Here is a 20,174-nt window from a genome sequence, read left to right on the forward strand (position 1 = left end):
TTGTCAGGTGGCGGAGCAGTACAGGCATATCCAGCTGGGGGCGCTTGTGGCACGACCGCGGCCACACACTGCGTGACATTCGCAGGTGCAGAAACATGTGGCGCGGCACCCCGGCACGTTACATCGTCGAAGGAGGGATAAGATGGGTTGTGTAGTGTGAAACGTTGACGTGCTTCTTGGAATGACAGATTCAATTTGACCTTAAGTTCTACTATTTGTTAATCTTTTTTTCCATGTGGGGCATGATCGTGAGTACGCAGCGCGATCTCCTTCACAGTTCGAACAATGAGTTGTTTCTGAGGTGCAGTTGTCGGATACGTGTTGAATGGATGCACACTATGCGCAACTGGCACGCCCTCTGCAACTCTGCGATCCATGACCAAAACGTTGACACATGAAACATCGACGAGGGTCGGGATGTATGGTCTTACACGGAGCTTACAATAGTCGGTTTCAATTGATTCTGGTAGGTCACTTGTTCCGAAGGTAATTATCGCGTATTGTAGGGGTCAGATTGTTGTTGCACCTTACTGTTGTTCGTTGAACTTTGACCACGTTCTGGTCCTGCCATCCTTCGAGCAGCTCACTTTAAGAAAGCTCAGTAAGATCATCATCAGAAATTACGCCACAGACAGTGTTCATAGACCTGTGTGGACCCACCGCAACAGGAGTTTCCCCAAACGCTACAAGTTTAGACAGCTTCTCGTACTGAGCTTTGTCATGAACCTCCAGAAGAAGATCGCCACTTCCTTTTTTTTGTCACTTTATAACCTGGGCCTGTTGGTTTCGTGAAAGTTTTAGACACGAGGAAAGGGGAAATCGCTCGAACTGCCTTCTTTCAGTTCTGGCTGTGGATAACATGGTACTTTGCAAATGTCGGCTTTGGTGTTTTAAGCAGGAAAGTGTCTTCGGTGCGCCACCTTTTCAGGGAGTGATCAGGAAGTGGAGGGGGGGGGGTAGCTTTTGCCATAAAAATACTATAAAATTTGGTGGCGATGGTGGCCACCCACCACCGAGCCCAACATGGGGACGCTACAAGGTTGAAAGCAAACACTTAAAGACGCCAACCATACGTCGCCGCTACCACCTGTTATAATTATCCTAGGTTGGATAGCTACACCAGGTTAACCATCGCCACCGGGAAATTCGGAAGGAAATGAAAGAGAGAAGATGACAGATAAAAAGTGAGAGATAAACACGAAGATTAGGGGGAGAGAGATAGAGAAAGGCGACTGCCGATTTTCCCTGGGTGGGTCAGCCCAGGGGTGTGGTCTACGTGAAGCCGGGGCCAAAGGGGTGTGTTGCCTCTGCCGGGGGGACTTAAAGGTACAATCACCCAGCGTCAGCTCCACCCCCCGGATCCCCCTTTCCCCGGACATGGCTCAGCCACGCACGGCTAGGCGTGCGAGAGGTCGAAACCCCCCGTTAGCTCGGGTCCGTGGTGTCACTGCACACTAAACGCCTGCTTGCATAGACGCCCCTGCTGGGCCCATTCATCCTCTCAATGAATTACCTTATCTCCCGCTCAAGCAAACCATCTCCCCGCTGCTTCGCAATCACACACGGTTTCCTTTAGCGGGAGTTGGTGTAATTTTTTCCCAAACACTACGTGTGATTTCTCACGAACAGCAAATGCTCATTGTGCTATGCCTTGAAATTCAAAGTGAGAAATAAAAAATGCCTTATCATGCACCATTATCTTCGTTCACGAAGCCAATAACAATGGAGCTGAAGTGAAAGAGAAGTCGTACTTTCGAGCGTTATCACACAAAGCTGCTACCATTTTTATTTCGTATTTTAAGCCGAATGGCATAGCTCGAAATATTCTAAAGCTCGTCCACGAGTTGCACGTGAAAACCAACTTCGCCATGCATGTTAACATGCCGCACTCTTGGTATCATTATAGCATTAAAGTGAACTGAAAAAAATAGTAGCCTATACCACGGTCGGGCCGGAAAAGCAGTGTACGCTTCTTTCCTCTATCTCAGCCGTGATTATGCAAACCTCAAAGCATGCTGTAAAGGCGTGTTCTTGGATGACAATTCTTGAACGTTTATAGCAGAATGATCACAACGACTGCACAACAAAACAACAACAATATAATAATAATAATAATAATAATAATAATAATAATAATAATAATAATAATACAATTGAGCATTCATCCGTACCATTCGTAGCTATTGCGCAAAGCAGCGACGACAAATTTGACACAAGGCGTACAAAAAGTCCGGCCTAAATATCGGATTAGAATCACACACACAACGTACTTTCTTCATTTCTCTCAGTCGATTCTCTTTTTTTGCCTGTTTTTCTCTCTCTTTGATCAAACTGATCCTCACTGCCCAGGTATCTCAGTCAGTAGAGCGGTAAGCTTTTGCCGTAACAGTTCAGGGTTTCTGTTTCTGCTCGGCCGTAGCTTTTCTTTTTTCATTTGCCATGAATCTTATTTATTGCGGAAGGTGGTGTGTAGTCGGTGACAGCTTCACAATTGCGCGGCATTTTTTCTTCTAAGACTCACTCACGCCTGCCTGCACCAGTAAGCTCACACTACAGACTGATGTGATGCCTTCACATGCAAAGTGTATACATGAGCGGGACTGAAGTAACTGTATATACAGTTACTCTAAGAGAGACTATTTCTTAAGTAGCGCAGACTATCAGCTGCCTTGCTTTGCTCGGTCTTCTGTGTGTGTGTGGGGGGGGGGGGCGCCTTCGCAATATTTAGGTTGTACCCGACTACGGTATCCTAGTGTCCCTGAATGAGGCCAATAGCAAGTTGTTAGTAGTGCGCACCCGTTGGTGCAGGCTTGTGTGCATCCGCCCCTGAGGAGGTAATGACGTGGTTTTATAAAGCTGTATCCATCCAATAACAATTTATATGCACAAAAGAACAACGAAAAGGAGAGACAGGATTGGCACCAACTAATTTGATGGAAAGAACATTGCACCCCAGGTAACTTCAAACAAAGGGCGCTTCACACTGATGATCACCGTTACACTATGGAAAACGACCTTCAGTTATCACCAGTACTCGTCTAAAAAGTGCAGTTTGTTGCGTTAGAAGTTCAAAGATGCCACGTAACACACTGGGCACCCTTCTTATTTATGAGAAAAGCCTCCGAAAATTATCTCACCACCTGGTTTTGAAAAAAGGGGCGCACATGCCCACGACATGTAGTGCGAAGCCAAGTAAAGTCTACATACCTTAGTAAAAGACCCTTAATCACACCAAGTTCAGAGGCACAATAATTATTTATTTCTCGCCTTCACTACCCTTCCTACAGCGCTATCTCCTCCTCCGATTTTTATTTCTTCAGAAAACACGTGGAATGTCATCACTAAGCATTGAGCCCTTGGGCGTTTTGTGCTCTTCGAATACACGCTGTTATCACGGTTTGCGCAGTTGCGAACGCAGAAAACGAAGGAAAATATGCTTATCGCGTATCATAGTCATGCGAGACAAGGCGGAATGGTCATGCGATTGCATGTTAAAGCAGGGTAGGTGACAATTCACAACAGATAAGTATCTGATAACGTCCAACCCAGAGCTTATTCTATTCTGACGTCACGTGAACAAACAGCTCACAAATTGTGCCGAAAAACTGGAAACGCCATGGAGGAGAGAACAACGCGCTCATTCTTGGTATTTTCAGGGTTTGTTTGGGAGTTCTTTGCCATAATACCTGCGATTTAATGCTCCCGAACCACCATATACTTATGAAGGACACCGTAGTGGGGAACTCCAAAAATTTCGACCATCTGCCATCTGGAGTTCTTTAACGTGCACTGGCATCGCATGTTACACGGGCCGCTTCCTTTCGCCTCCATCGAAACGTGACCGCCGCGGCTGGAACCAAACCCACGACCTTCGGCTCAGCAGTCGAGCACCCTCTAGTCACTGTTCCACCGAGGCTGATGTTTAGGAGAACTGTAAAAGAGACTTCAATATTCCATTACACAGATTTTTAAACATTGACCAGTCTAGCCGATCTATGTCCACTACAGCGGAGGGACGTTTATACAACTTCCCGACTATCTAGATAGACCATACGGTTATACGTGCTGTGTATCACTGGTGGCATTATAATTTTTTTTCTCGGAAACACGGGTGCATAACCGGGAGGGCCTGTTAGGGGCGGTGAATTTCTCGAGAACATCGTGTCTGCTTGGACCTCCTTCAGGTTGTGGGTGACTTTCCACATATAAGGTATAATTTCCGGCATTTTTATGCTGTGTGGGTTCCACCCTTCTGCGCGTCTTTAAATTCCTTGAGCAAACTTTCAAAAACACTACTAATGACTGAGCAACAAAAACCCGCCTATTGGAGACGCGACACCAGGTATTCCCATAACTGTCAACCATCATAAGTTCGCAAGATCTGCTTAACGTCCTATGCAAGCGCATTTCGAAAGCGATGCCTCTCAACATTTTTAGTGTGCAGACTCAATTATACGCAACTATTTATAGCACGTGATCGATATGACCAGCGCTCCGCCATGGTGGTCTAGTGGCCAATGTACTCGGCTGCTGACCTGCTGGTCGCGGGATAGAATCCCAGCTTAAGCAGCTGCAGTTTTGATGGAGGTGATAATGCTATAGGCCCATGTGCTCAGATTTGAGTGCCCATTAAAAAACCCCAGGTGGTCCAAATTTTCGGAGCCCTCCACTGCAGCGTCTCTCATAATCATGTGGTGGTTTTGGGACGTTAGCCTTCACGTACCAATCAATCAATTGACAGGAACAGCACATAAGGCTCGCTTTAAATGTTATTCCACAAAATCTGAAAACTTTTAAAATTTTTTTCGAGACAGTGCTGCAACTCTACTGGTAAACCGTGGTCAAAATCACCAGGAAGTCACCAGCACATACAAATGTATTAGGATCTTTGGAGTCAATAACTTTATTTAAGTCTCAGTCAAAGAACGACAAGGAAACTTCACGCAGCACCGGCACCACACATGAGTCGATGCATATGACCTTCTTCTGAACAGAAAGGTTGTCATTATAAGACACCATGGTACTATTAAAATGAAATTGCAAAAGTGACATGAAATCTTCTACAGAAACTCTGTAATCATAGTGAAATGATAGAACTCCACTCCTCTCAAGGCAACTTCTGACATCAGTTAATGACGTACTTCCTATTATAAAACAGGTCGACTACAATCAACCGAGAAACCATGCCATTTAGGGGAATTTTTCTGAAAAACTTCGACCAATTCCCCAAAAGGAACCCTAATGGGATGCGAGCAGCAGCGTTGCGAACGGGTGGCGTCAAAGGTTGAACGGCGCTAACGTGAGCGTGGCGGTCAGAGCTGGAAGATTCGTTTGAGGCTATGGCTGGCGAAGGTCTTGTAGGTGACACGTAAAGACACGTTTGAGCGCATACGTTAGGCGCGTGCCAGGTTTATTGCGTGTGAACCGCCGAGCAGGTAGTATAGCGAGATGCGGTCGCGGAAGGTGTTGCGGGCGAATGGATGAGGCGGCAGCTGCGGGTGCCGCGACAAGCATGCGGCAGGTGAGGGAGAGAGTGACGTCAGCGCACACTGCGAGGGGAGCGTGACGTCGACGCGCGGCAGTGACTTACTTGGCACATCGCCAACACCTGTGACCTGCGGTGCATTCGTACGGATGACAGCGTTACGCAGGCTAGTCAAAAAGCTGCTTCGCATCTATAAATGTGATTCCATCTAGTGAGTGCTGATCCCATGATCAGCTCCTGATTTCGTTGGCTTGCTCGACTGAGGTATACTTGCCCCACCGTTGTGGTATAGTGGCTAATGTACTCGGCGGCTGCCCCGCAGGTTGCGGGATTGGATCCCGGCTGCGGCGGCTGCATTTTCTATGGAGGTGAATATGCTGTATGCCCGTGTGCTCGGAGTCGAGTGCACGTTAAAGAGGCCCTGGTGGTCGAAATTTTCGGAACCTCCTACTTCAGCGTCTCTCATAGTCATATTCATAGTCAGTTCAGCGACGTTAAACCTCACATATCTATCTAGCTAAGCTATACCTAAATACGTGTAGCAAGAAAAAGCTGCGTTCGCGTTAACTGCGGTTAATGCTGTGAACCACGGTTAAGCATAACCACAGTTAGAGCTATCTGTGTGACACGGGTATTAGACAAGTTTTGATGATAAGTGTAGGTATTTTGCCATTCTATTACGGTGAGTATCAATGTGACTCGCACACTTGAAGTTACCTGGGACTCAATGTTCTTTCCATCAAATTATTTCTTAGTTGGCATCAGTCTTCTCTTTTCTTGTCATCATATCTTTGTGCCTTCAAACTTTCATCAGACAATGCACTGACTAGCCCCAGGAACGCGTTTTACGAAAGTTGTATCCCACTGTGATGAAGAGCGTGATAAACGTGAGAGAAGAAGATGACAGCGTTGCCTTGTTCTAGAAGAAGATGAGAAAGAAGACAGATTTCGAGCCCATGCATCGAAAAAAGAAGCGTTCATGGAGAAGGCTGTAGCGAACAACTCCGAATCCATCTGATTGTATGAGCGTTTGCTCGTTCAGCATTTCCATTCATTATTCATGATTTAATTTTTAGTCGATATTTTGATTGGTTATTTATAGATTCATAGCCCTCTACCTTGAAGATCTTTCCTCGTGGTTCTTACACCCATCTCCCTTTGTGAGTGAGTGCAACAAGAGAGAGAGAGAGAGAAACATCACCATTTTCATAACCATACTCATTATCCAGAACAACAAGATCGGCTGGTTGAAACTATGGTAAGACTAGGCCAGAACACCTACGGCGAACCCGAAACAATACGCAAGAGGTTCACGAGGCCTCGCGCTTGTTTTCTAGCTGTTGAGCTTCTCGGGCCATGGCGTGACGTGACACGGGTTCTTGGGGAACCCTGCTTCGGTCATCTCCGGGACAGCGAGCGTCTTCCAGAAAACCTGAGTCACCAACTGCCACATCCAGCAGGCTGTAGTCGCTTGCTGTTGGTGGCTGCGTCTAGGCCTCGGGGTTCCTACTGCCGCGGGACGCTGACCTGTGCACCCGACTGCACCACAAGCACGCAACGAGCCTGACCTCACGAGGCCCCGGACACTGTCACAGACTGTGACACTACCCATTCGTGTTTTTGTCGTTCTCGGCTGCTGACCCGCAGGTCGCAGGATAGAATCCCAGCTGCGGCAGCTGCATTTCGGATAGAGGCGGAACTGTTGTAGGCCCGGGTGCTCAGATTTAGGTGCTCGTTAAAGAACTCGAGGTAGTCGAAATTTGCAGAGCCCACCACTAAGGCGTCTCTTATAACCATATAGTGGTTTTGGGATGTTAAAGCCCACATATCGATCAATCACTGTTTGGTTCGTTGTTTGTCGCGTGCATGGGCCGTGGTTTTGTGCTTGCTGTAATGTGACGTGTCGTCGTATATAACTGCCTCTTTTGTCCACTCTTGCCGCCATCCACCTCGTGACACGTCGAACATAACAATTCATTGTGAACTTATTTACAGTGCAACGCCAGAAAAACACAGGACAGGGAAGGAGCAAAAGAGATATAAAAGACAGTGCCGTCTTTTATTTCTCTTTTGCTCCTGTCCTGTCCTGTCTTGTGTTTTTCTGGTGTTGTGCTGTAAATAAGGTCACGATGGATCCTAACCAACTGGCACAACTTTCCGTCTTACTGCATAACAAGTACCCCGACGAAAGGCATACACCACGTTTCAAAGAAAACATGAAAGAGCAAATGAAAAAAAAGAATAAAACGCCCGCCCAGGGGCTTGAATGCAGGACCATCATGTTAAAAATCTCACTCTCTAACTACTAAGCAATCCGGGCAGCGAAGAGTGTCGTTATACTATGGTAAATACAAAAATAGAGGGGAAAAGTCACCGCTTTGACGCAAGGGCGAAGCAATGAACGCGATGGCAACAAATTGGAAGGTCACGCGCAAGATAGCAAGCAGATCAAAGTGTGCCCCGCGTTTCTCACGCACAAATGACGAACAAAACGTACTCACAGCTACAGATTAACGCGAATTAAGGTCTAGGTTGTTATTTCACTCTGTCTGAAAATTGTGCTCTTTTCGCAAACGGAGACTGTGCAACGATTGCAGGGACCTTTGTGCGCCCGATAATGACAACAGAATAGTCCGGTAAGAGTCCAAAGCCAGAGAATTCGGACAATCCTCCCCACCACGAGATAAGGACGCGCGAGTGAGTGTAAACGCAGCTCCTCTCCACGGAGCAAAGTAAGCGTGGGATGAGAGCGCACGCCACCGTGTCGTGACGATGTGGCGAAGTGCGCTCATTGCGCCATCTTGCTGGTAATGCCGAAAACATGAAAGTACCCCCCCCCCCCACCAGTCACCAGTGGTTAGCGGTAGATATCATAGTTCAAATCAAGAAGAGGAAATGGACATGGGCCGGGCATGTAGCGCGTAGACAGGATAACCACTGGTCATTAAGGGTAACTAACTCGATTCCCAGAGAAGGCAAGCGGGTTAGGGGGAGACAGAAGGTTAGGGAGGGAGATGAGATTAAGAAGTTTGCGGGTATAAATTGGCAGCAGCAAGCACAGGACCGAGTTAACTGGCGAAACATGGGAGAGGCCTTTGTCCTGCAATGAACGTTGTCAGGCTGCTGCTGCTGCTGCTGCTGCTGCTGCTGCTGCTGCTGCTGCTGCTGCTGCTGCTGCTGCTGCTGCTGATGATGATGATGATGATGATGATGATGATGATGATGATGATGATGATGATGATGATGATGATGATGATGATGATGATGATGATGAATGCCGTTTGAACGTTGAAGGAGAGCTTCTTGGTGGCTCAGTGGTTAACGCCTAGCCCTCACGTCTCAGGGGTCCCGCGTTCCATTCCACGCGCCGGAGTCTTTTTGCATTACTTTTAAAGACGATAGTCTTTTTTGGGGACCTTCGACGCAAAAACTTTGGTCTGTCTGTCTGTCTGTCTGTCTGTCTGTCTGTCTGTCTGTCTGTCTGTTTGTTCGTCCTTAACGGTACCTTAAACAGCACCAAAGCGGCCAAACGATACTCCAAACGGCCGACCCCATCCGCAGCGCCCACCAATATTGCTCAAGATTCAGTGTTCATACTTGTGCGATTGTCAATTAAAAAGAAATTATTGCGCTTATCTGAGGCACCATAACAACGCGTCATTATTCTGTATGTGTCTCTATTACTAGAAAAGGCATACGCAGGTATTATAAGGACCATAGCGTTTATCACGTTGCAATGACCAGGCAGCGCTTGCACGAAAATACAAGTGTTACCAACGCTTTGCTAAGACGACACGGTGGTGGCACCTACCCGTCGCCTCACTTTCTATACGTTATCACCTCCGAGACGGGCGCGCACGGCGTGCGCGCTTCATTTGATGCACTCGTTCGCCTCCACTGCATGCTCGAGGCACTCTAATACAGTGCCTCCAGTATACCATTAAACAATTTTCTTGCGCAAAACATCAAATAAATGTTTTGTTCACTCTCTGCAGGCGCAAGGCTATTGTCTTTCGACGGCATTTGCTGTGTAACACGCAGATACAGGGCCAATTGTTTTCTTGCGTTTTCATATATATAGATACGTATACATTTACTGTCAATGACGACGGTTGCGAAATACAATTGAGAGTGGCCATATGTTGCTATCACAATAAAAGAAAAAAACAAGAGAGAAAAGCACATTGTTGCGCGTGGGTTTCGAGCATGAAACTTAGGCATGACTTTTCATAGGCCTTGTGTCAGTTTGTCGTCGCTGCTTTGCACGATAGCTAGGACTGGTTGATACAAATATTTGAATGGTTGCTGATGTGTTAATGTTATCAGAACTATTACTGTATTTATTATTATTATTATTATTATTATTATTATTATTATTATTATTATTATTATTATTATTATTATTATTATTATTATTATTATTATTATTATTATTATTATTATTATTATTATTATTATTATTATTATTCGCGTACGTAAATGATGGTATGAGGCCGTGATTGGCAAAGCGTCTTATTTGTACAAAGTAACTAGTGGAGTCCTTCAGAAAATGGTATTACGCCTACTCTTATTTTTAATTTACGTCAACAATGTTTATTTTGGGATTCGTTAGTCTCCTCTTTTATTGTATTTCCAACGACATCAAGATATTTAAGGAAAGTCATTCAGCTAACGACTGTCGCTTTCGGCAGTCAGATTTGTGTTCTTTCTCCAAATGGTGTGACTACAATAACCTTTCTCTTAATATACCTCAAAAACCACTTTCGTGAGTATAGCTCGCAAAACATACAGCGTGCCATTTCCATACTTTGTCAATACAATGTCTTTATGTAAGATTTATGAATTTCGTGATCATGGTGTTCCTTTTGATAGCATGCTAAATATTTCCGCTCACACTAAACGTGCTGCCAAGCGTGGCCTTCGTTCTCTGGATGTATGTGCAGAATCTCTCGCGAATTCAGTTGTCCTATAACCTTCCACAAATTGTACACCGCAATTTGTCTTCCTCCACTTGAATATGCATCTGTGATCTGAAATGGCATTGTGAAATCTGGTAGTGACGCCATTTATCGAGTCGAGAAAAAAATTCATAAGCATGTACAACCAACGTTTCACAAGAAATGACTGTGGATTTCGTTCCAACACTGCCAGACTATTATCATTGTCATCACTTCACTGCCGACGAAATCAAGCTGACCTGTTGTTTTTAACAAACTAGTTAACGTTATGATATCCTGCATTTTGCTGATTAGTTGTGTAAATTTTTTGATTCCGCGTAAATTAACCAAAGAAAATCCACCATTTTGTCTACCTGCACACTTTTTTCAACTCTCTACCACTCCCAGAATACAAAATCTATATAACTCAAACTTTCGTGTTCTAAGTGTTTTTCACAGTTCATTTTCATTGTTTCATCTTAGCTTTGCACTGTCTTAAGATATTTTTTTCATAATTTACAGATTCTTCCCTTTTCCGTGTTTCAGGAAGCCTTCCACGTACTCATGCATATTTCCCTTTATTTTTCACTGCTGTTCTATGATTCTCGTCTTGTCTTTTAATTTTTCCATTTTGCATAAGATTTTTTTGGCTGCGTCTATGCTCTCTTTATTTAATTTCTTTATGTATATTTTATTGTGTTGTTTATCTTTATTATTTTATTTTTGTGTGTGCCTGCACAAAGACCTTATGCTATTACTTGGACACGTGGAATAAATCATTGATTGATTAAATTATAATATTTTTTCGGCTGCTAATGATCGTTTCTTTTTTTATATTTTTTGTGGGTTCTCGGCGGCTAACCCACTGGTTGCAGGATTTAATACCGGCCGCGGCAGCCACATTTTCGATGGAGGCGAAAATGCTTGAGACCCATGTACCTATAGACTTAGGTTCATATTAAGGAAACCCAGGTGGTCGAAATTGGCGGAGTCCTCCTCTATGGTGCATGTTATAATCATAGGGTGGTCTTATGACGTTACAACGCATCAATTACATTTCATCTGCGTATGAGTTTTGTTTGTAAATAACTAAAACAAAGCAAATTTATACACAACAAAATAGCCCGAATTGCAATATGTGCATCTCCTTCCCCCAGTCCTTGATGATCTTTTTTAAACTACCGGATAAAAACACATTGTCTATGTGTTTGCTGTAGATGCTTTCCATCTGCTGTGAATCCGTCCCGAGAAGAAGCCAGTTTAGGAGAGTGCACTTAGGAATGTCCGAAGTGACGACTATCAGTGAGGCTTATGCTTGGACAACATACTTTATGAGTCGCATTGAAGCATTGCCAAAAAACTTGCCTCTACGCTTATAGTAACATCGTGTGGTCGTGAAAACGTTGGCGTATATTGACTATGCAGCATGATAACATTATCTGTTGCAGTAGCTTATACCCATGAATACAACGGTAGCGCATTTTCTGTTGCAGGACCATTTTATCAATGACAGAAAGTCTTGCGCTACGTATGCTGCACTGCGCGGCTCGTGTTCACAGTACAGGGGTGCGGCTTTCAACAGCGAAGCCACTGCATATTTTATCCACAGGTTAAGATTTAAAAAAAACAAAAGGGGGAGGGAACACACGGCAAAAGCTCGTGTGTTGTCCCGAGCACAGCTTTGGTGTGATGTGCTGTCGCCACTACACGAGTTTACTGAAACCAATTATTACAGGTTTCAGAACAAGTACCATGTTGAACGCTTTGCACCAGAAGAAAAACGACAACAAGAAAAACTACTGCTGTAAAGACAAATGATCATCTTAGGGTGCTTTGATGTATACCGGTAGCGTTCTATGTCAGAGTGCGGCGAAGTTCGCGCACGTGACCTCGTGCGCTATAGTGCAATCACGTATCCATTTAGTCATCGCGGAGCTTTTATTCAATCAAAAGAAGCTGATGCGCGACAAAGACGCGATGCAATAGCGATCCTTCGGTAGAAAACGTCGGGCGAATGAGCATTTCAAACGCGGCCACTGATCTGCCACTGCACGGTTCACCCACCACCTCTCTTGTCCATGTCCTGAACTTCCACACACTTGAAAAAGCGTTCGTTTGCCGCCGTGGTGGAGAAGTGGTTAAGATGCTCGGCTGCTAAACCATAAGTCGCCGATTCGATCCCGGCCGTGGCGGTCGCATTTCGGTGGAGGCGAAATGGTAAAGGCTCATGTACAGCTGTCAGTGCACGTTATGGAACACCAGTTGATCGAAGTTTTCGGAGCCCTCCACTACGGAGTTTCTTATAGGTATATCGTAATTTTTGGACGTCAAACCCCAGATATTATTAGGAAATGTTCGTTATGTTCGGGTAATACCATACGAACAGAACAAACCCTCTCCCACTCACATAAACATATCTCTTCGCCCTTGAATGCAACAGTAACCATGTTCTTACACGATGGGGCAGACCGTTCTCTGATTCACGACCTGTATAGCCGGACATGATAAGGCTCAACTGCAAGAAATCGGGCCACTCGGAATAAATCTATGGCACACTTATACACCGCATAATTTGGCTGCAGCCATATCACTTTCATAGGCTGTCTGAATCAGTGGTTTCATAACGCAATGCCTCGTGTATGCCTGTACAGCGCCTGAAGAATCCAATCAATAAACTATAGTTCAATAAGAAATGATGGCATAAGTAATTATGACAAGATATGAGTAGATTTCCATAATAACATGCAAAAATATATCAGATCTCAAAGACCCATCGCAATGGTGCGGGATCCCAGCCACGGTGGCTGCATTTTGATGTCGTCGAAACGGTAGAGGCCTATGTGGTGTCATTTCATGTTAAAGAACACCAAATGGTAGAAATTTTGGTAACCCACCACCATGGCGTCTGTCATATTCATATCGTGATTTTGGGACGTAAAAGCGTAGATATCATCATTATAAACAACAGTGCGTGTAGCAAACCGTCAATTCTTTATCTTACTCGCTCTTTACCACGTTCTTATATCGGCGTCACCGAATGTGGGCGTTCACGTCACCAAGATTTCCTACATTTGGGCCACGTATCACGGTTCACCTTAATGAGAGTCACAAATAATCGATTGCATAACACCGCCTGCCACACATCGAAACTACTGGCGGCTTGCTGCTGCGTACGCAGCAATGCATGCAGCGTTGGCACGGGACCAATGGTTTAGCGAAATTTGATCTATGCTAAGGCCAGGATATTGTCTGCATTCGAGCAACCCACCCCCAGTTTTCTTATGATGTTTTTTTTTTCCTGAGCCGTGCTTTTGAACTAGGGCTGCAGAAGTAGAGTCTTTTCCTTTCCTCAACCTCCCCTACTCGTTACAAAAAACGGCCTCGTTGACCATGGGGCTCACTGCGTGTGGACCGTAACGCATAGTTATTGTACGCTTAGAGGGGATAAACTTGCAACAATTCAATTCATCCTCCTCACAAACATTATGTACAACGGATGTCGTCGATACTCGGTATGTACAAGAGAAGACATCAATAGGTGGTGTCAGGCTTATAAAGCATTGTTATGTCTGTGTATATACCATAAACATGACATTGGTAATATCACTACCTCAGCTACCATTAAGAGAGAATAATGTAGTCGAGGAATTTAGCCGACTGCGTAAACCGAGGGGAAGCGTTACGTAACAGGGGGGTTAACAGTACTTTATATATATATATATATATATATATATATATATATATATATATATATATATATATATATATATATATATATATATATATATATATATATATATATATATATATATATATATATATATATACCAGCTGTGAGCAGGCAACCTGCTCACAGCTTGTAATTTTTTCATCCACTTTTCTTTCCGCTTTCTTCTTATTTACATTCCATTGGTTCTAATAACTTCCCCTGTACATTCCTTGGCATTACTGTCTGTTATATCTCATATATATATATATATATATATATATATATATATATATATATATATATATATATATATATATATATATATTCTAGTGTGCGTATGCATACGTGTACATATATGCAAACAAATTCGAAATGCTTCAGAGGGGAGGGGGCGGTGGTTGAACCCCCAATCCTGTTACAATATTATCGCATCCAGGTTAGGTGTATTATCCTTATATCCAAGCGTATACACTTTGATAAAGGGTTCTCCAGTGTTACGGGATTCCAGCCCAATGCACGTGCGTTTTCGCAATCGTATTTATATACTTCGACAAACAGTCGTCGGTACTCATTTCCTGCAAATTCACTAATAATCGGTAAAAAGTCTGTCCCGATGACATACTAAAAAAGCGTCAAGAGTACACACAGATTGTCAAGAATGCTGGAGCACTTAGGCGCACGTAAAATGTTTGCGGGAATATCGATACAATCAGTTTTTTATTGTACAAAACTGCTTGTATATTTATAAAATAAGTTCATATAAATAAAAATAGCAAGTCGTTGGGGTTATAGTTGATTCAATATCTCGCGTTGTGGAGGGCACAAGCGGTTTCCCGAAAAGCGTTTTTCTTGTCCCATGCATCCAAACCACTTGTGAGCTCCCATACCCAAGAAGAAGAAAAGAAAACGAATATAATATATTTGTGCTTTTGTAAAGGAATCTCTCAAAAGGCGCAACTGATTACATTGTGGAATTCAGGACCGATATAGCGTTAACACGTTGCTTGTTTCAATCTGCAAAGCTCGTACATGTATTCATTTACAAATACTAGTATTACATTATGTTTCAACTGCACAAACCTGAAAAAGAGTTCACTCACAATTTTCCACGGCGATGTAGGGACAGCCTATACGGCTATCCACAACGTCGTCGTCTTTCGTCGGTCGTCTAGCGTGGCGTGGATCCGTTCTGTGTTCTTCGCAGTGGCGAACCCGGCACAGACCAACGCAGGCCGCGAGTGTTACCCATCAGGACCGGAGGCGACGCGGTGGTAACTCGACTCGCGCGGCGGCAGAAAGTCGCAGCCTGCACCCGTCCGCGTTGCACGTCGACCGAGCTTTGTTTTTGTTCTCGATTTTTGTTCACTTTAAAGCGCGGAGGCGTTGAGAGCAGCGATATAAACACTTTTTTCATAACATTATCGGAAACAGTTCTCTATCTGCCAGGGGATGAGTTAAACTTGGCCCCAAAGTTCTGCCGCCCGTGTAAGTGTTAGAAATATTGATGTTTTCTTGGTCGCACAGCCAAATATCATTATGGTTTGCAGAAATCATCGCTCAGAGTTATAATGGGTTTTTACAATGATAGTGCTGGTAATTTTGTGATCAAAAAGTTTCTCGAATAAGCGCAGTGTACATTTCATGCATTTGTAACGACTCCACGGTTTCCGTCGGCGCGTTATACGCATTTACCGTCGTCATAAATTGGTCGTTGGTACAGCCGCCGTATACGCTGAGATTGCCATAAAAGGCCGTGGCTCGGGTATAGAAGCATCGTGTCGGCAACAACAGCAACAAGTGCTGGCGCGCCATAACGACTGGAGAGGCAAATCTGCAAACAGAAATTGCGTGCGTGCCAATTTCCAGGGCATTCCCATTCTGACGCAATTCGTTCTGTCGCCAAACAGACAGCTCACCGTTTTTGATGGTGTCAGCTATGATGCATCGTCTGGAGCAGAGGCGTCAACTACTGCTTAATGTTAACATAATTGAGTTGCTATATAGGTTTAAGGTGACATTTATCACCACACTTTTCGCGGACGATGAAATTATGTCAAGTTATAAAATTATAACTTTGGGCGGCAAAGACTTGGTAGAGTTCGCAAGGATAAAATGATATCAGCTTACACAAAATTGGATAAATTTAAATCTTATTAAAGGCATCTGTTCTACGAAGGAACTAGATTATGAGCTGATAAATATAATGACAATGACTTGATTAGAAATGAAATCTACGGTAATAAAGAGGGCACCGTTAGTCTTACTCGCTTTCATTCCTGCAACATGCATGCGCTTTTCTTTGTTCCCTCTTTCGTTACATAAGTAAACGTGCCACTTCTTAAATAAATAATGCCTATCATTTTATTTTGATAAAACTTAAACATATTCGACGCCAAAATCTTTAAAAAATGCGCTGAACTCAAAATACGAAAATACGGCTAACCATACGTAAAGTTATTCAGAAATATGTCTTAATTGGCGTGAAACGACGTGTATGTTTTGATGGACCTATGATGAGTGATACTGACAAGCGTCAACCAACCAATCTAAGCAAAAGAAACAAATCTAACGTACCCACATGACCTCATTTACCAATATACACCGATTGAACAAGTAATTAATTTACATTTATTGAACAGGTAATGTGCATGCACATCGTGAACATGTATTCACATGATCAGATAAATGCATTTACATGGTGCACTGTGGACTTCTATCAGGTTCACTCAGCTCCCCATTGTCAGACCACGCATCTTTCTTTCCTACATGTCGATAGTTTGCGGTTGCAAAGTGTGTATGGTGTTTGCATGAATATGCACATTTTCTTTCTCTCGTGTGCAGAGACAAGGCGGCCCCACTGGCAATACCGTGGCAGAACACTGCAGCAGCTCATGTGGCTGGCATGAAGCAAGCATTGGCAAGACGAAAAAAAAAGCCCCACTTTATCCCAAGCATCGACGGGTGACAGGTGAGGGGACGGCGCCGAATACAAACACCTACCCTCAAACAAATAGACTTCACAGTAGATCTATCGCAAAACACCGTGAAAAATATCCGCGGTGCAACTGGACCTCGACACCAGAACGCATCATTTAGCAGTAGAGCTAGCTTCCGGCAGACGCCGCTGCATAGAGACAGGCTCGTAAGTGGGTTCTGCGAGAGGCAACTCTCCGAAGTGCCCTTGGCGAGCCCATCGGCCACCCTTGACCATGCAGGCTGGGTGGTAGTCAGTGACGGGCTCCACTCGCTCTAACCAGGAAGCCTTATTTTATTATTGTTGTTTCACGCTAGTGGACGCGGAGGTTCATTGCTTACTTACTTTCAGTGCGCGAGAACGTGAACACTCCCAAATGACTAGGAGAAAAAAGGTAGGCAAAAGATACAGGTACGTATAGTTTCAGGTCGTCAAATTGTAATGTGCGTAACAGGTAGTTTTGATAAGGATGTCTTTGTACAAGCGCTACCGGTGGAATTTGGGTTTTACCCGGTGACAAAGTATCCGGAGAATTATTTTAATGGTGATGAAAGGAAGAGCAGGGACGATTATTTCCCTCACAACAGACCACGTGCAAAGCGTCTGAAAGTAATTACGTGACAAGCCGTATACGCAGAAGAACACGTTAGCGCTCGTGATCCTCTTGTTGATCACCTGCAGGACTTGCTCTCTTTATCTTTCCTTGTTTCTTTGTTTTTCGAATCACCCGAAAACACCATATAAGAGACGAAACAGCGCGGCGACGGCCAGCGGTGCGCCTCCGCACACCACGGAGGCGCTGCCCCGCAGCAGGACGCCCCAATGACGCGCCGAGCCTTGATGGCTATTGTGCAAGCGCTTGCAACCTGTCTGCGTCAACGGTGGCCTTCTGTCGCGCCCATCGTCTCTTAACGTAGAATTCCATTTGCACCGGTATGCGGCTGCCGATCTATGTATGCAAGTACAAGCGTACGAGTTTCTGCTTCGAGAAAAAATGTCATACACCTCTTATGTTTGGACGGAATCAGGACGCTTTCCCGTTCACTCACAGCACTCAGTCATCACGTAAATGAGTTTTGTTCAAAGCAGTGAGCAGTTTGGCTACCACGTAGCTCATATATTGGCAGCGCCCAAATGGTTACGACAATGGTGTTTAATACCTGGTGTTTCTGATGAACAGTTCTTTTCCTTTCTTTCCCCCTCTTTCTCTCTTTTCAGAGAAACCGTCACGCTTTGGCCATTGTCGCTCTTCCAGATAGGCGGAGGGGATGACAGACAGGAGAGTGGCCAAAAATTTGTTTCGGGGGAGAAAGGGGTTACCACCCTTTATTTAACTTATTGGGTGCATTTATGCGCATGCGTGTATTACAAAACGTGTGAAATCAAAATAATATGGGGGGGTAGACGTGAAGGGGGGCACAAATGTCACCTTCTAGCTTCGCCGATGGTAGCATACATTGCCATCCGGAAAAAAATGGCTCGAAAAAAATACATCTCGGATCCACTCGCGCGATTGGTGTTTGTTCCTGCCACTTCTAAGTAGCTTTCCACTCGGCCAGCATACTTAACTGCCGCGCGCGAACAGAACTAGCGCTTTATTTTTATTTTTCAAGTGGGGCGGACATATTCTTCTCTCATTGAAGGAACCAATAGAGAGGAAGGGAAACCTGCATGTTTGTTTCCGCACGCAATATTTCATGGCCACCTGCGCCGCTGTAGCTCAGTGGTAGAGCACTGGTCTTGTAAAGCAGGGGCGTGAGTTCAAACCTCACTGGCGGCAAGATGTTTTTTTTTTCTTGAGAATTAGTTTGTTTCTAGAAACGGTCTGTGAGAGAACATTTACCAAAGAGCGAAAACATAACGGTATGCACGTAGCTCAAGTCAAGTTTTACATGGGATGCATCTTGCGTTATCATCGTATAACCTGTACAATAAATTCATTTAAATATGTTACATTTAACTGGCCATTGAATCTTTCACATTTTTTCTGAGGTTATTAGAAACAATATTCAACATTCATTCAAAGGTTTTGGTAAACGTGCCTTACCAATTTATTTTAGATTTAGTACTAAATATGACTTTGTAAATGAAAAGCATGATATCAAGTGTGTTTTCAACAAGAACGCAACGTTGATAAAGTCAGTAAAAATACAAACAAATTACTGCGTATCTCCGGCATCGGTCCACCTGCCCTCAGTGCAAAAAAGAAAAAAAAAATCTGCACGCCGACTTTGAACCCCTTCCTCTCAGCTCTCGTCCTTCAGCTTCTTCCTTTACTTCACATTAGATGTAAAATTGCATTAATAATACAAAATAATGAAGTTGGTGAGCTAACCAGCGAATCCTGCATAGTCGCAAAATGCATGTCAAGGGAGTGAAATATTACAAAGTCCGAAGCTCTGTCCACTCATGATGGTGCACATTTACCACATCATTTGATGTCACTTCAATGCGAGCCCCGTTTTAATAATTTATTCTTCTATCAATTTCAAACTCTATTTTGTAGCACTCAACTTAATTATTTCAGTAGGCATTTATGCCAGGAAGAGCATGACGGGCAATACTTGTTTTGAATTCTACTACAGTATTTATCACATGAATTGAATGAACTATTGTTGACGAAAAGCACCCTTTCTGTTGGTATAGTGCCCGAATCCACAACCTACGAATAACGCAACCGATGCTTTACCGATTGGTCTAGCACGAATCGTCACTATGTAGTGCTGTTATTCTTTATTCGTGCCGGAAGCATCTTAGTGAGACGGGGGCAATGGCTTTGATATTAAACTTTCTTCTTCAATGATGAGACTTCCTTTGCAAGAGGTATAATGTGGTTCAAAGTAGTTAGGGCACTCTGCACCTTAGAGGCCGACTAGCCATAGGCATGAATTGCTAGCACACCAAGGCTTCATGAATTTTCCACAGTGCAATAATCTTGGTACAAAAAAATGAGCGACGTAATTAGCCAATCTTGACGTCTATCGTATAGTCAGGTGTCGTTAATCATTACAATCTTCTAAAACAGCCCTACTGACGAACTCGTAAGATGCGACATCACAAGCGCTGACA

General features: G+C 44.1%; 1 protein-coding gene and 1 non-coding gene across 7 annotated transcripts in view; one reads left to right on the forward strand and one right to left on the reverse strand.

Moving 5' to 3' along the window:
- LOC119177316 (uncharacterized) overlaps positions 1–15,412 on the reverse strand; it is a 298,601-nt gene extending 283,189 nt beyond the window's left edge. For 2 of the 6 annotated variants that reach the window (XM_075878379.1, XM_037428777.2), the window contains exon 1: positions 15,232–15,409. The gene's annotated coding sequence lies outside the window, so the exon portion shown is untranslated. Of the gene's footprint in view, positions 1–15,231 lie in introns of all 6 variants that reach the window. The other 4 variants (XM_075878380.1, XM_037428780.2, XM_037428781.2 and 1 more) reach the window with 4 other exon arrangements.
- Positions 15,413–18,814: 3,402 nt separating this feature from the next.
- TRNAT-UGU (transfer RNA threonine (anticodon UGU)) lies at positions 18,815–18,885 on the forward strand. Its single transcript has one exon. It is a non-coding gene; the product is annotated as a tRNA-Thr (tRNA).
- Positions 18,886–20,174: the final 1,289 nt, after the last annotated feature.

This window comes from Rhipicephalus microplus, chromosome X (genome assembly GCF_043290135.1).
Source record: "Rhipicephalus microplus isolate Deutch F79 chromosome X, USDA_Rmic, whole genome shotgun sequence".
In the NCBI taxonomy this organism is placed as follows: Eukaryota; Metazoa; Arthropoda; class Arachnida; order Ixodida; family Ixodidae; genus Rhipicephalus; species Rhipicephalus microplus.